This window comes from Schistocerca cancellata, chromosome 9 (assembly GCF_023864275.1).
Source record: "Schistocerca cancellata isolate TAMUIC-IGC-003103 chromosome 9, iqSchCanc2.1, whole genome shotgun sequence".
Taxonomy (NCBI): Eukaryota; Metazoa; Arthropoda; class Insecta; order Orthoptera; family Acrididae; genus Schistocerca; species Schistocerca cancellata.
The window spans coordinates 14767668-14780052 of record NC_064634.1 but is presented as its reverse complement, the minus strand read 5'-3'; the positions used below and the strand labels follow the sequence as shown (position 1 = coordinate 14780052).

The following is a 12385-nucleotide window of genomic DNA, read 5'->3' as shown; positions in this document are numbered from 1 at the left end:
TGACCTTTTCAGGCAATGATTCGCTTTCATAAAGGCACTGGTAATGACACTATTGTCCTTTGGCCTCCTATGTACACGACAGGCAAAGTGTACACCTCACGCTCCAAGTTCACACGTAGCTTATCAACAGGTTCCAAAAGCAGGTTGTACCACATTTTTTCCTGTTGTTGGGAATGACAGTCTTCGGTATGTCACCTAACTTGTTGCAAGCAAGCAGCGCCCTTGACTGGGCAGGAGATGTTATTTTGATCAAAACTGACCCACTTTTCATTTGAGAGACGGCTGCCACTTTCCCGAACTTGTCTTCTAAGTTCTCCACAAAGAATAAGGGCGTTGTGGCGAAGACGGAATCACCGTCAGTCAAGTATTGCGGGGAGTACTTCTCTGATTGCTGCTTGGCCCTGTGTTCCTCCCGTGGTGTAGCCAGGGAAGGGAACATTTTAGGATTGTATCTCTCTGCATTAAATGCACCTTCCCTGCATGATCCACACTTCTGGAGAATTTTGAAAATTGGTGGAACGTCAAACCCAATAATGGGTACCATCTGCTTACTTACTGGAAAGTTGTAGAAAACGCCGGAAGTGGAAACTCGAGTTCCAAGTCATAAACCAGGTCCAAGTAGGGTCTGCACTAACAAAAACAATCCAACGGAGAGGCAGTGGGGAAAGGGATACCAGAAGTACAAGTAATTTTGCAAAGACCGGGGTGCCGTGGTAGCCAAGCACGCACTCAAAAAAGAGTAGTGAGGCGGGGAGGGGGGGGGGGGGGAGGATGCGATTTGCGATTTGGTTGCATCCGGTAATGTTGCTCTGTTGCGCAAACGGCTGTGACATGTTTCACAACATCAACGCATCCTGTGAAGGCGCACGACTTAACGAATTGTTGCCACCTTGAATGCCTACCAAAGTTAACGTGATGTTATTTTATAGCTCTTGTAGAATTTAATGGAACGACGCAAACCGGGTCTCAATACTAAACAGTACACTGCGTTGACAGCCACAACACGAGTTGCGCTCTACCAAAACTACGTTTCGGTAGTTTTAGTACACTATATAAATGACGTAGTAAATGGGATTACCGGCAGGATTGGTACAACTGGTAGGGAAAGAAACTTAACTGAATGTGTACGACAGAAAATGAGAGCCGACGACTTCTCTGTTCTTTTGTTTGTTTGTTTGGTTGGTTGGTTGTTTTGCACGTAATTTGAACCGCACATCATTCAGTGTTAGTCCACTGTGTATTTTATATCCTTACAGATTATAAATCGCATTTTATAAGAAACAAAAGTTAGTTGACAGCTTAATTTCTGCGCTTTTATGTAACCAAAGCAATTACTTTTGATGCAAGTACAGTTTACATGCACGAACATGGAAAGATATTATTTATGGAATATTCTGTCGGTTCTTGGAGGAAAACAGCCATAGTGATAACTTGAATACAAAGTATTACTGTATTAATAATTTGTATTCAAGTTATTAATATATATAATTATTATCGTTATTTTGTACTCAGTAGAAAGTTCTTCGTCACGAGCAAAGGCAAGACTTTCCTATTATTACTGATCGATACGAAAGTTGTCCCCCCCATGAACCACGGACCTTGCCGTTGGTGGGGAGGCTTGCGTGCCTCAGCGATACAGATGGCCGTACCGTAGGTGCAACCACAACGGAGGGGTATCTGTTGAGAGGCCAGACAAACATGTGGTTCCTGAAGAGGGGCAGCAGCCTTTTCAGTAGTTGCAGGGGCAACAGTCTGGATGATTGACTGATCTGGCCTTGTAACATTAACCAAAACGGCCTTGCTGTGCTGGTACTGCGAACGGCTGAAAGCAAGGGGAAACTACAGTCGTAATTTTTCCCGAGGACATGCAGCTCTACTGTATGATTAAATGATGATGGCGTCCTCTTGGGTAAAATATTCCGGAGGTAAAATAGTCCCCCATTCGGATCTCCGGGCGGGGACTACTCAGGAGGACGTCGTTATCAGGAGAAAGAAAACTGGCGTTCTGCGGATCGGAGCGTGGAATGTCAGATCCCTTAATCGGGCAGGTAGGTTAGAAAATTTAAAAAGGGAAATGGATAGGTTAAAGTTAGATATAGTGGGAATTAGTGAAGTTCGGTGGCAGGAGGAACAAGACTTTTGGTCAGGTGATTACAGGGTTATAAATACAAAATCAAATAGGGGTAATGCAGGAGTAGGTTTAATAATGAATAAAAAAATAGGAGTGCGGGTTAGCTACTACAAACAGCATAGTGAACGCATTATTGTGGCCAAGATAGACACAAAGCCCATGCCTACTACAGTAGTACAAGTTTATATGCCAACTACCTCTGCAGATGATGAAGAAATAGATGAAATGTATGACGACATAAAAGAAATTATTCAGGTAGTGAAGGGAGACGAAAATTTAATAGTCATGGGTGACTGGAATTCGTCAGTAGGAAAAGGGAGAGAAGGAAACATAGTAGGTGAATATGGATTGGGGGGGAAGGAATGAAAGAGGAAGCCGCCTTGTAGAATTTTGCACAGAGCATAACTTAATCATAGCCAACACTTGGTTCAAGAATCATAAAAGAAGGTTGTATACCTGGAAGAATCCTGGAGATACTAAGAGGTATCAGATAGATTATATAATGGTAAGACAGAGATTTAGGAACCAGGTTTTAAATTGTAAGACATTTCCTGGGGCAGATGTGGATTCTGACCACAATCTATTGGTTATGAACTGCAGATTGAAACTGAAGAAACTGCAAAAAGGTGGGTATTTAAGGAGATGGGACCTGGATAAACTGAAAGAACCAGAGGTTGTAGAGAGTTTCAGGGAGAGCATAAGGGAACAATTGACAGGAATGGGGGAAAGAAATACAGTAGAAGAAGAATGGGTAGCTCTGAGGGATGAAGTAGTGAAGGCAGCAGAGGATCAAGTAGGTAAAAAGACGAGGGCTAACAGAAATCCATGGGTAACAGAAGAAATATTGAATTTAATTGATGAAAGGAGAAAATATAAAAATGTAGTAAATGAAGCAGGCAAAAAGGAATACAAACGTCTCAAAAATGAGATCGACAGGAAGTGCAAAATGGCTAAGCAGGGATGGCTAGAGGACAAATGTAAGGATGTAGAGGCTTGTCTCACTAGGGGTAAGATAGATACTGCCTACAGGAAAATTAAAGAGACCTTTGGAGAGAAGAGAACCACTTGTATGAATATCAAGAGCTCAGATGGAAACCCAGTTCTAAGCAAAGAAGGGAAGGCAGAAAGGTTGAAGGAGTATATAGAGGGTCTATACAAGGGCGATGTACTTGAGGACAATATTATGGAAATGGAAGAGGATGTAGATGAAGACGAAATGGGAGATACGATACTGCGTGAAGAGTTTGACAGAGCACTGAAAGACCTGAGTCGAAACAAGGCCCCGGGAGTAGACAACATTCCATTTGAACTACTGATGGCCTCGGGAGAGCCAGTCATGACAAAACTCTACCATCTGGTGAGAACGATGTATGAGACAGGCGAAATACCCTCAGACTTCAAGAAGAATATAATAATTCCAATCCCAAAGAAAGCAGGTGTTGACAGATGTGAAAATTACCGAACTATCAGTTTAATAAGTCACAGCTGCAAAATACTAACGCGAATTCTTCACAGACGAATGGAAAAACTGGTAGAAGCCGACCTCGGGGAAGATCAGTTTGGATTCCGTAGAAATGTTGGAACACGTGAGGCAATACTGACCTTACGACTTATCTTAGAAGAAAGATTAAGAAAAGGCAAACCTACGTTTCTAGCATTTGTAGACTTAGAGAAAGCTTTTGACAATGTTAACTGGAATACTCTCTTTCAAATTCTGAAGGTGGCAGGGGTAAAATACAGGGAGCGAAAGGCTATTTACAATTTGTACAGAAACCAGATGGCAGTTATAAGAGTCGAGGGGCATGAAAGGGAAGCAGTGGTTGGGAAAGGAGTAAGACAGGGTTGTAGCCTCTCCCCGATGTTATTCAATCTGTATATTGAGCAAGCAGTAAAGGAAACAAAAGAAAAATTCGGAATAGGTATTAAAATTCATGGAGAAGAAGTAAAAACTTTGAGGTTCGCCGATGACATTGTAATTCTGTCAGAGACAGCGAAGGACTTGGAAGAGCAGTTGAACGGAATGGACAGTGTCTTGAAGGGAGGATATAAGATGAACATCAACAAAAGCAAAACGAGGATAATGGAATGTAGTCAAATTAAGTCGGGTGATGCTGAGGGAATTAGATTAGGAAATGAGACACTTAAAGTAGTAAAGGAGTTTTGCTATTTAGGGAGTAAAATAACCGATGATGGTCGAAGTAGAGAGGATATAAAATGTAGACTGGCAATGGCAAGGAAAGCGTTTCTCAAGAAGAGGAATTTGTTAACATCGAGTATAGATTTAAGTGTCAGGAAGTCGTTTTCTTAAAGTATTTGTATGGAGTGTAGCCATGTATGGAAGTGAAACATGGAAGATAACTAGTTTGGACAAGAAGAGAATAGAAGCTTTCGAAATGTGGTGCTACAGAAGAATGCTGAAGATAAGGTGGGTAGATCACATAACTAATGAGGAGGTTTTGAATAGGATTGGGGAGAAGAGAAGTTTGTGGCACAACTTGACTAGAAGAAGGGATCGGTTGGTAGGACATGTTTTGAGGCATCAAGGGATCACAAATTTAGCATTGGAGGGCAGTGTGGAGGGTAAAAATCGTAGAGGGAGACCAAGAGATGAATACACTAAGCAGATTCAGAAGGATGTAGGTTGCAGTAGGTACTGGGAGATGAAGAAGCTTGCACAGGATAGAGTAGCATGGAGAGCTGCATCAAACCAGTCTCAGGACTGAAGACCACAACAACAACAACGAAAGTTGTAGAATAACACAAACATTTTGTACATGTCTTCGACGAAATATTTAAGCGATATTCGATGTACTTCTCTTTTGCGGCTTTGTTTTCTTATTTTATCTTTTTGTTGAGAAAATTGCATTTTCTAGCGCTATATGATTATTTTTACAAGAACAACACACTGTTTCACGTTACCAGACAACAATTTTCGAATAAAACCTGAGTTACGTCTGCATCTACATAACTGCTCTGCAAATCACACTCTAGTGCCTGGCAGAGAGTTGATCGAACCACGTTCACACTAATTCTCTGTTATTCCACTCTCGAACATGGAGCGGAAAGAACACCTGTATCTTTCCGTGCGAGCTCTTATTTACCATACTTTAATATGGTGATCGTTTCTCCTTATGTAGGCTGAGTCCACAAAATATTTTTCTTTCGGAGGAGAAACTTGGTGATTGAAATTTCGTGAGAATATCCCACTGCAACGAAAACGAGTTTGTTTTAATGATTTTCACCCCAAATCCTGTATCGTGTCCGTGACATTCCGTCTTCTGAGTCTCGATAACACAAAATGTGCAGCAATTCTTTGAACTTTCTCAATGCTCCCCCTTAATCCCGTCTGGTAAGGATCCCACACCGCGCAATGGTACTCCAAAAGAGAACGGGCAATCGTAGAGTTGGCGGTCTCTTCATTAGATTACACATTGACAACTGCACTTTTACTATAAATAATGTTTATTCTTAAGTAACAGACAGGAGCATAACTACGTAGAACAGTTTCTAGACCGTTCACCGCCTCCGGTTTCTAGGGGAATCTAGTAAGATGCTGATCGCATACGCGAACAAAGCAATCGAAATGAGGTAAGACCCAGAGGTAAGCAACACACGTAACGTACAGGTAACGCGGTTATGATCTTAACTGACCAAAGCTACTAGGAAAATTACCGTAGTCTACGCTAACTTATGCTAGTCTACAGCAGTTCTACAACTCCGGCCACACTGCAAGGCGCTTGCAGACACATCGTTACATTACTGCAGCGTCACGACGGATCACTGCTGTACATGAGATCGAAGGAAGACATACGACTTGTACGTAGAGTATGCCTGTGTCTCAAAATTTGTACGGAAAAGTCGGAAGCGGAAGGTCTAATGTAAACAAGTGATCGATCACGGAGGAAAAAGAGAAATGATAATGAGGAAAAGGGTAAAGGGCACGTAAGTAGTGAAAGAGTTTGATAGAGTATGCAGCTTCCAGCACAAAGAATAACTTCAGTACACTACAGGAATAAACGACTCCGCAATGTAAAGGTGGTGGTAAGGAGGACGAGGCATGTGGAAGTGAAAGAAGGAAATGGACAGATGTGAAACAGAAAAAATGTTTCAGGTTATGAGATAAATGTGTAACTATTCTAAGTCTCGCATACAGTCGAAATCACCTATACTGGCGCATATGCCTAACCAATGAACTGGCCATTCTTACGCTGCGTCACGTACAAGGGACGGACTGTTATACTCGCCGTGTTTGGACAGACTGTTAGCACCTTCCACATGTTTACTTGTGGGCCCCGTTACGTGTTGGACTGCTTCCTCGTGACTGGCCAGTATGAATGAGATACAAATTTGCCTCCAGAGAGAACAACTTGGTGTTAACATCTGCGGTATTTTTCCCCAGTAGTCAAGTGAATGCTCATTATCGTCTAGGTAAGAACGACGGAACACTAATCATCCGCAAAGGTGCGAATGCTGTAAGCAACTAAGTGTAACTCACTTGTAACAAGCCTGTGTCCAAGACCTTTCAAATCATTTACCGCACTGACTCGAATGTTGGTGTCGGAACTAGGTCCAGTCACTGTAATTCCAAGTGTCTTCCCCCCCCCCCCCCCTCCCCCTCAGCCCCTCATCACTCTGCGCCTTTCACTAACAGCGCGAACGAAGAACTCTGGTCACGCCTGAGTCTCTCTAATTTTACAGTCACACTCATTAGACAATTTGCCGTGTTTGATACGTCACTTGAAACCTCACGAAAGACGTGTTCTCAGAATTTAGTTGATCATGGCAGTCTCGCTGAGACTGAAGAGACCCGTGACGAATTGCGCACCACTGCTGTCAACCTGTCATATTGTCTATTCCGTTAACTTGCTGGGCGCTGCAGGCTGCAGGCAAAATCCGAGTTCCCGGTCACAGTCATAGCCAGACGCTGACACACACAAGTGGCCCTTCAATAGGTCTTACTATGACAATGCTACATCACTTACATTTGAAGGAAGGTCAGAGCCCAATGATGATAGATTTCATTGAGACTTACTTCTGAATACATTGTGGGAGTGAACAATGATCAATGTGTTACAAATATTTAATATCAAAAACAGTCTTGATCACAATTTATTTATTAAGGTGACAGAAATCAGTACTGATTTACCACCAGAAGGACGTTCTTACTCATTGGTCTGAAGATGACCACAGTAGTGGTCGAAACCGGTCACCGCAATAAATAAATTGTGATCAAGACTGTTTTTGATAGTAAATAAATCATTGAGAACTGTCCAGGATTTTGTAAGACAGGGTTCAAGAGAGGGAAGTTACCCACCGAAATCGCCCTGACTCTGTAGTATTCACCAAGACCGACTCATCACACGGAGCTCCTCTTACGGCTCCGTTGCATTTAAGTACTAGGGTGTCGCACGTTGACGGGATCTAGGAAATTGCTTTCTTTAATTTCAAAAATACACAAGGTGAACGAGGACTCCGCTGACAAACTCTCAAACGTGTTAGTATGGGCCAAATGAAGAAAAAAAAAGTCTAGTAAACATGCATACCCTAAGAGCTATGTGCATTTGTTCAGTGGAACACATGAGTTTCACAGTAACGAAGATGGGCAAGTACTCGTAGCTCTTCAGGTAAGCATTTATAGTCCACGTCCACTTGACATTTTTTCCTTGGTTGGTCCACACAGTCAGCTCTGAAACTTTGTCGATGGAGTTCGGGTTCATCCTATATATCCCATTTCGATGAACGTTGCAATAGTCACAAAGGACGTACCATGTTTTCATAATTTTTTTTATTTTTCTTGTATTTATAGTTGTCATTTCAGACTGGTGTGCAGTACTCCGAAGTCGTTCGTAATTTCCATTACAATAAACATTAAGGACTATTATTCCTAGCGTGTTCCGTACAGTACAGAAGTCTGTGTGTTTTGAGTCGTTTTCAGTGTCATACATCGACTGGCTGTCACCGTATTACAGTCCAGTATTACCTTACTACTTCGTACCCCAAATTATTAGATGAGCGCCCATGTCTCAGCTGTCGGCACTGATATGTTACTAGCAGAACAATTTTAAACATCTGATAAATTAATTTTTCTTGTAAATGTAAATTGTCAGAGAACGTTAATTTATGTGAATACACTCGACTGTTCAAACATTAAAGCTGTCTACTGTGGACTGGCGATCGTTTTATTTGTCTAAATTAACTAGCTTCTTACTAATCAAACCAAATATGTCTGCATTTATGCCTTTTCAGTTCTGTTATGATTCGCATTATGTTTTACATTATTAAATTTTATCACAGAAATGAGCTGTACGTGTAATATCTCTCATTACTGGCAGAAATTGTACCTGCACTACGATTCGGCACCAGTGCGTTTAATCTGGGCATAGTGACTTCAACCCGTTGGTGGGTATAATATTATTTGAAATATCATTAAGGGTACGATGAAATGTTAAAAAGTGGTTGTTTAATTTGGAAAAGCAATACTGGTATAGCAAACTTCAGTGTGAAATTGGAGTTAAATTTAACTGCTGATACGAGCGTGGTTCGGTTTGTTAGTTACGAACACTAAGTAAATAGTATAAACTGTTACTTTTTCAAACCAACCTCTTTGACCTAAAATCAAAGAACTTTGTAGTCGTACAGGGACCAGACACGCGTTTTCGTTTTAGGCAACACGGGCACGTTTCGTAACAATCGTGTTCTCTCTTTTAACCATCTCTTACCCACGCCCGATCACCGCGAAGGATGTCAATTAAGGATCAGCAAAATACAGGCGTAGTGAGGTCCCGGCGTTACTTTTCCGAAATCGGTGAGCAGCAGGAACCACGTCGAGTATACCCCACCGTTTCAGACTAGAAAGGATAGACAGCAGGTCAGACGTCCTTGGTGAATTTCGTTTTCGTTTTACAGGCATTAGTGCGTGGTCCAAGGTACGTTTCTGTACCGAACGTATAGACTCCTAATGCTGGATGTATCATCAGACTTCTGTAGCATTTCCAGACGAAACGTCAGCGACATATACAGGGTGGTCCATTGATCGTGACCGGGCCAAATATCTCACGAAATAAGCGTCAAACGAAAAAACTACAAAGAACGAAACTTGTCGACCTTGAAGGGGGAAACCAGATGGCGCTATGGTTGGCCCACTAGATGGCACTGCCATAACTCAAACGGATATCAACTGCGTTTTTTTTTAAATAGGAACCCCCATTTTTTATTACATATTCGTGTAGTACGTACAGAAATATGAATGTTTTAGTTGGATCACTTTTTTCGCTTTGTGATAGATGGCGCTGTAATAGTCACAAACATATGTCTCACAATTTTAGACGAACAGTTGAAAGGTCTCTGTTGGATTCCTTTCATGTTTAATTTCTTAAATCTGTTGCCATTTATGGAATAAATTCCTCTTCTAAATGTACTGTGGCGTTTCTGACTATCTGGGAGGAGACTGAGCAGTGGAACGTGTTACTTTTACACATAAACAAGAACGATCTCTCACACTACTACACTTTAAAGCACAGTTTATATGTAATTCTTATATGTAATTCATGTCACACAGTCTCATACGGAACCTACATCCGCTTTCTTTTATCTACTGTATATGATAAGATACTGTCATCCCCCTTCCCTTTTGTGTGAGAGGATGAATGAGCATATGTATTTCTAGTTGCATGCTTGAGGGTAGCAGACAAGGCGGTCTGCTAGAGAACAGTAGGACCAACGTCGGAACAGGTAGCTACGCTTCCTAAAAGCAAAGAGGTTTCTATCCTTAGTATGGTCCTGTCCGTCCGTTGTCATGTTGGTATAGGAAGCTGCCCCTCTGGCCACTTCCGTTGGTCTTTGTGAGCCACCCTCAGGAAGCACGCTCGGCAGTAGGGCAGTTGCAGTGTGGCCGTGGCGAGCGTCTGAAGTGGTAAGATCTCCGGCTAAGCGCGTGTCTGTTAAGTCCGTAGGACAATGGATTTCTTAAGTCCAGCCTAACTGAAAATTTAATCACCTTGATTTCAGATTTAGCTCTAAAATATCTAATGCTATCTTAAAGTGCAGCGGAGTGTAATTCTCGTGTTAAATTCAGATTATTTTGCGGTAGTTGCTTTGTTACTACTTTGTGAGTAAAGTGGAACCACGTGTTGATCAGTAACTCTAAGTTCATCAATCTTAAATGCGAATGCTTGTGTGATTATAACGTCTCGTCTTGACTATATTTTCAATATAGCAACTTTTCTTTATGTTCAGCCCACGTGGGGTGTACTTTGCGAGACCACTACCACGTGCTTATATAACTGTTTGACCCATCAGGTTAATAGTAAGACGTTAGTAACCAGTTCAAGGTTTTTCTTTTGTCAATTGCTTTTCGATCTAATGTATTTTAATTATCAAAATTATTGTGGAGTTGTACGCTTTGTGTAAACCAAGCTGACCACGTGAAGCATGTGGTGTAATCATCAAAGTAGCCCTCAGCTATTCTTTTTGCGAAGATTTCACAAAGAGTTAATATGAATTTAGTATACCAGTGTGTGGTAATTACATGACGGACAGGATTGTGGTATGAACGTAATTTCTTTGGGTAAAAACTGAATCTGTTGGTTGTGGTTAATTTCTTCTTGCTTATGTTTCAATGTTCTTCGTGTGTTATTTTATGAATGCAGTGTTGTATCCAGTCTCCCAATCTTGGGTCCATATTTTATGTGTTCCGTAAAATTACAATCTCACACTTTTTTTTTAATTGTAAATAAGGCACCAGCTCAGTTATAACTCACGTATAATACGCTGAAATTTCAATGAACAATCTTAAAATAAATTTCCAAATATAAACTGATTTCTTTCTTTTTATTTAAATTATCCTTTATATATATATATATTACCGGTTTTGTATGACTATTAAAAGATTATCATTAATGTTAGTCTGCTTGGTAAACCTAAACTAAATATCTGATGAAACAGTTGCCCAGTAATCCACGGTTAACGTCCCCAGACAGATCACGGCTTTTAACCCACTTTCATTGTCAATTAGCACCGATTTCAGTATACCAAAATTAAAGTAACAATATTACAATTCAGCATACCAAATTAAAGTTACAACCTTACACAGTTGCTAACCGGTAGGTTTTTTAAAATAAAATACAGAACGTAGGTACGTTTGAACATTTTATTTCGGTTGTTCCAATGTGATACATGTACCTTTGTGAACTTATCATTCCTGAGAACGCATGCTGATACAGCGTGGTTACCTGTAAATACCACATTAATGCAATGAATGCTCAAAATTATGTCCGCCAACTTCAATGTATTTGGCAATACGTGTAATGACATTCCTCTCAACAGCGAGTAGTTCGCCTTCCGTAATGTTCGCACATGCATTGACAATGCGCTGACGCATGTTATCAAGCGTTGTCGGTGGATCACGATCGCAAATATCCTTCAACTTTCCCCACAAAAACAAATCCGGGGACGTCACATCCGGTGAAAGTGATGCAGTGAAACATCTTGTAGTAACATCGGTGGAAAATTACGCAGGAAAGCAGCATACATTGCACCATTTAGATTGTCATCGATAAAATGGGGGCCAATTATACTTCCTCCCACAATGCCGCACAATCCATTAACCCGCAAAGGTCGCTGATGTTCCACTTGTCGCAGGCATCGTTGATTTTCCGTTGCCCAATAGTGGATATTATGCCGGTTTACGTTATCGCTGTTGGTGAATGACGCTCCGTCGGTAAATAGAACGCGTGCATAAAATCTGTCATCGTCCTGTAATTTCTCTTGTGCCCAATGGCAGAACTGTATACGACGTTCAAAGTCGTCGCCATGCAATTCCTGGTGCATAGAAATATGGTACTGGTGCAGTCGATGTTGATGTAGCATTCTCAACACCGACGTTTCTGAGATTGCCGATTCTCGCGCAATTTGTCTGCTACTGATGTGCGAATTAGCGGCGACAGTAGCTAAAACACCTACTTGGGCATCATCTTTTGTTGCAGGTCGTAGTTGACGTTTCACATGTGATTGAACACCTGTTTCCTTAAATATCGAAACTATTCGGCGAACGGTCCGGGCACTTGGATGATATCGTCCAGGATACCTATCAGCATACGTAGCACACCCCAGTTTGGCATTTTGATCACAATAGCCCTACATCAACACGATACCGACCTCTTCCGCAATTGATAAATGTCGATTTTAACACGGGTAATGTATTTCGAAGCAAATACCGTCCGCGCTGGCGGAATGTTACCTGAGTTCACTTACTTA

The 12385-nt window shown here is 41.4% G+C and overlaps 1 protein-coding gene across 1 annotated transcript in view; it reads left to right on the top strand.

The window, feature by feature from the left end:
* Window positions 1-12385, top strand: part of LOC126100703 (glucose dehydrogenase [FAD, quinone]-like) — a 159176-nt gene that overhangs the window by 21186 nt on the left and 125605 nt on the right. The window lies entirely within an intron of this gene.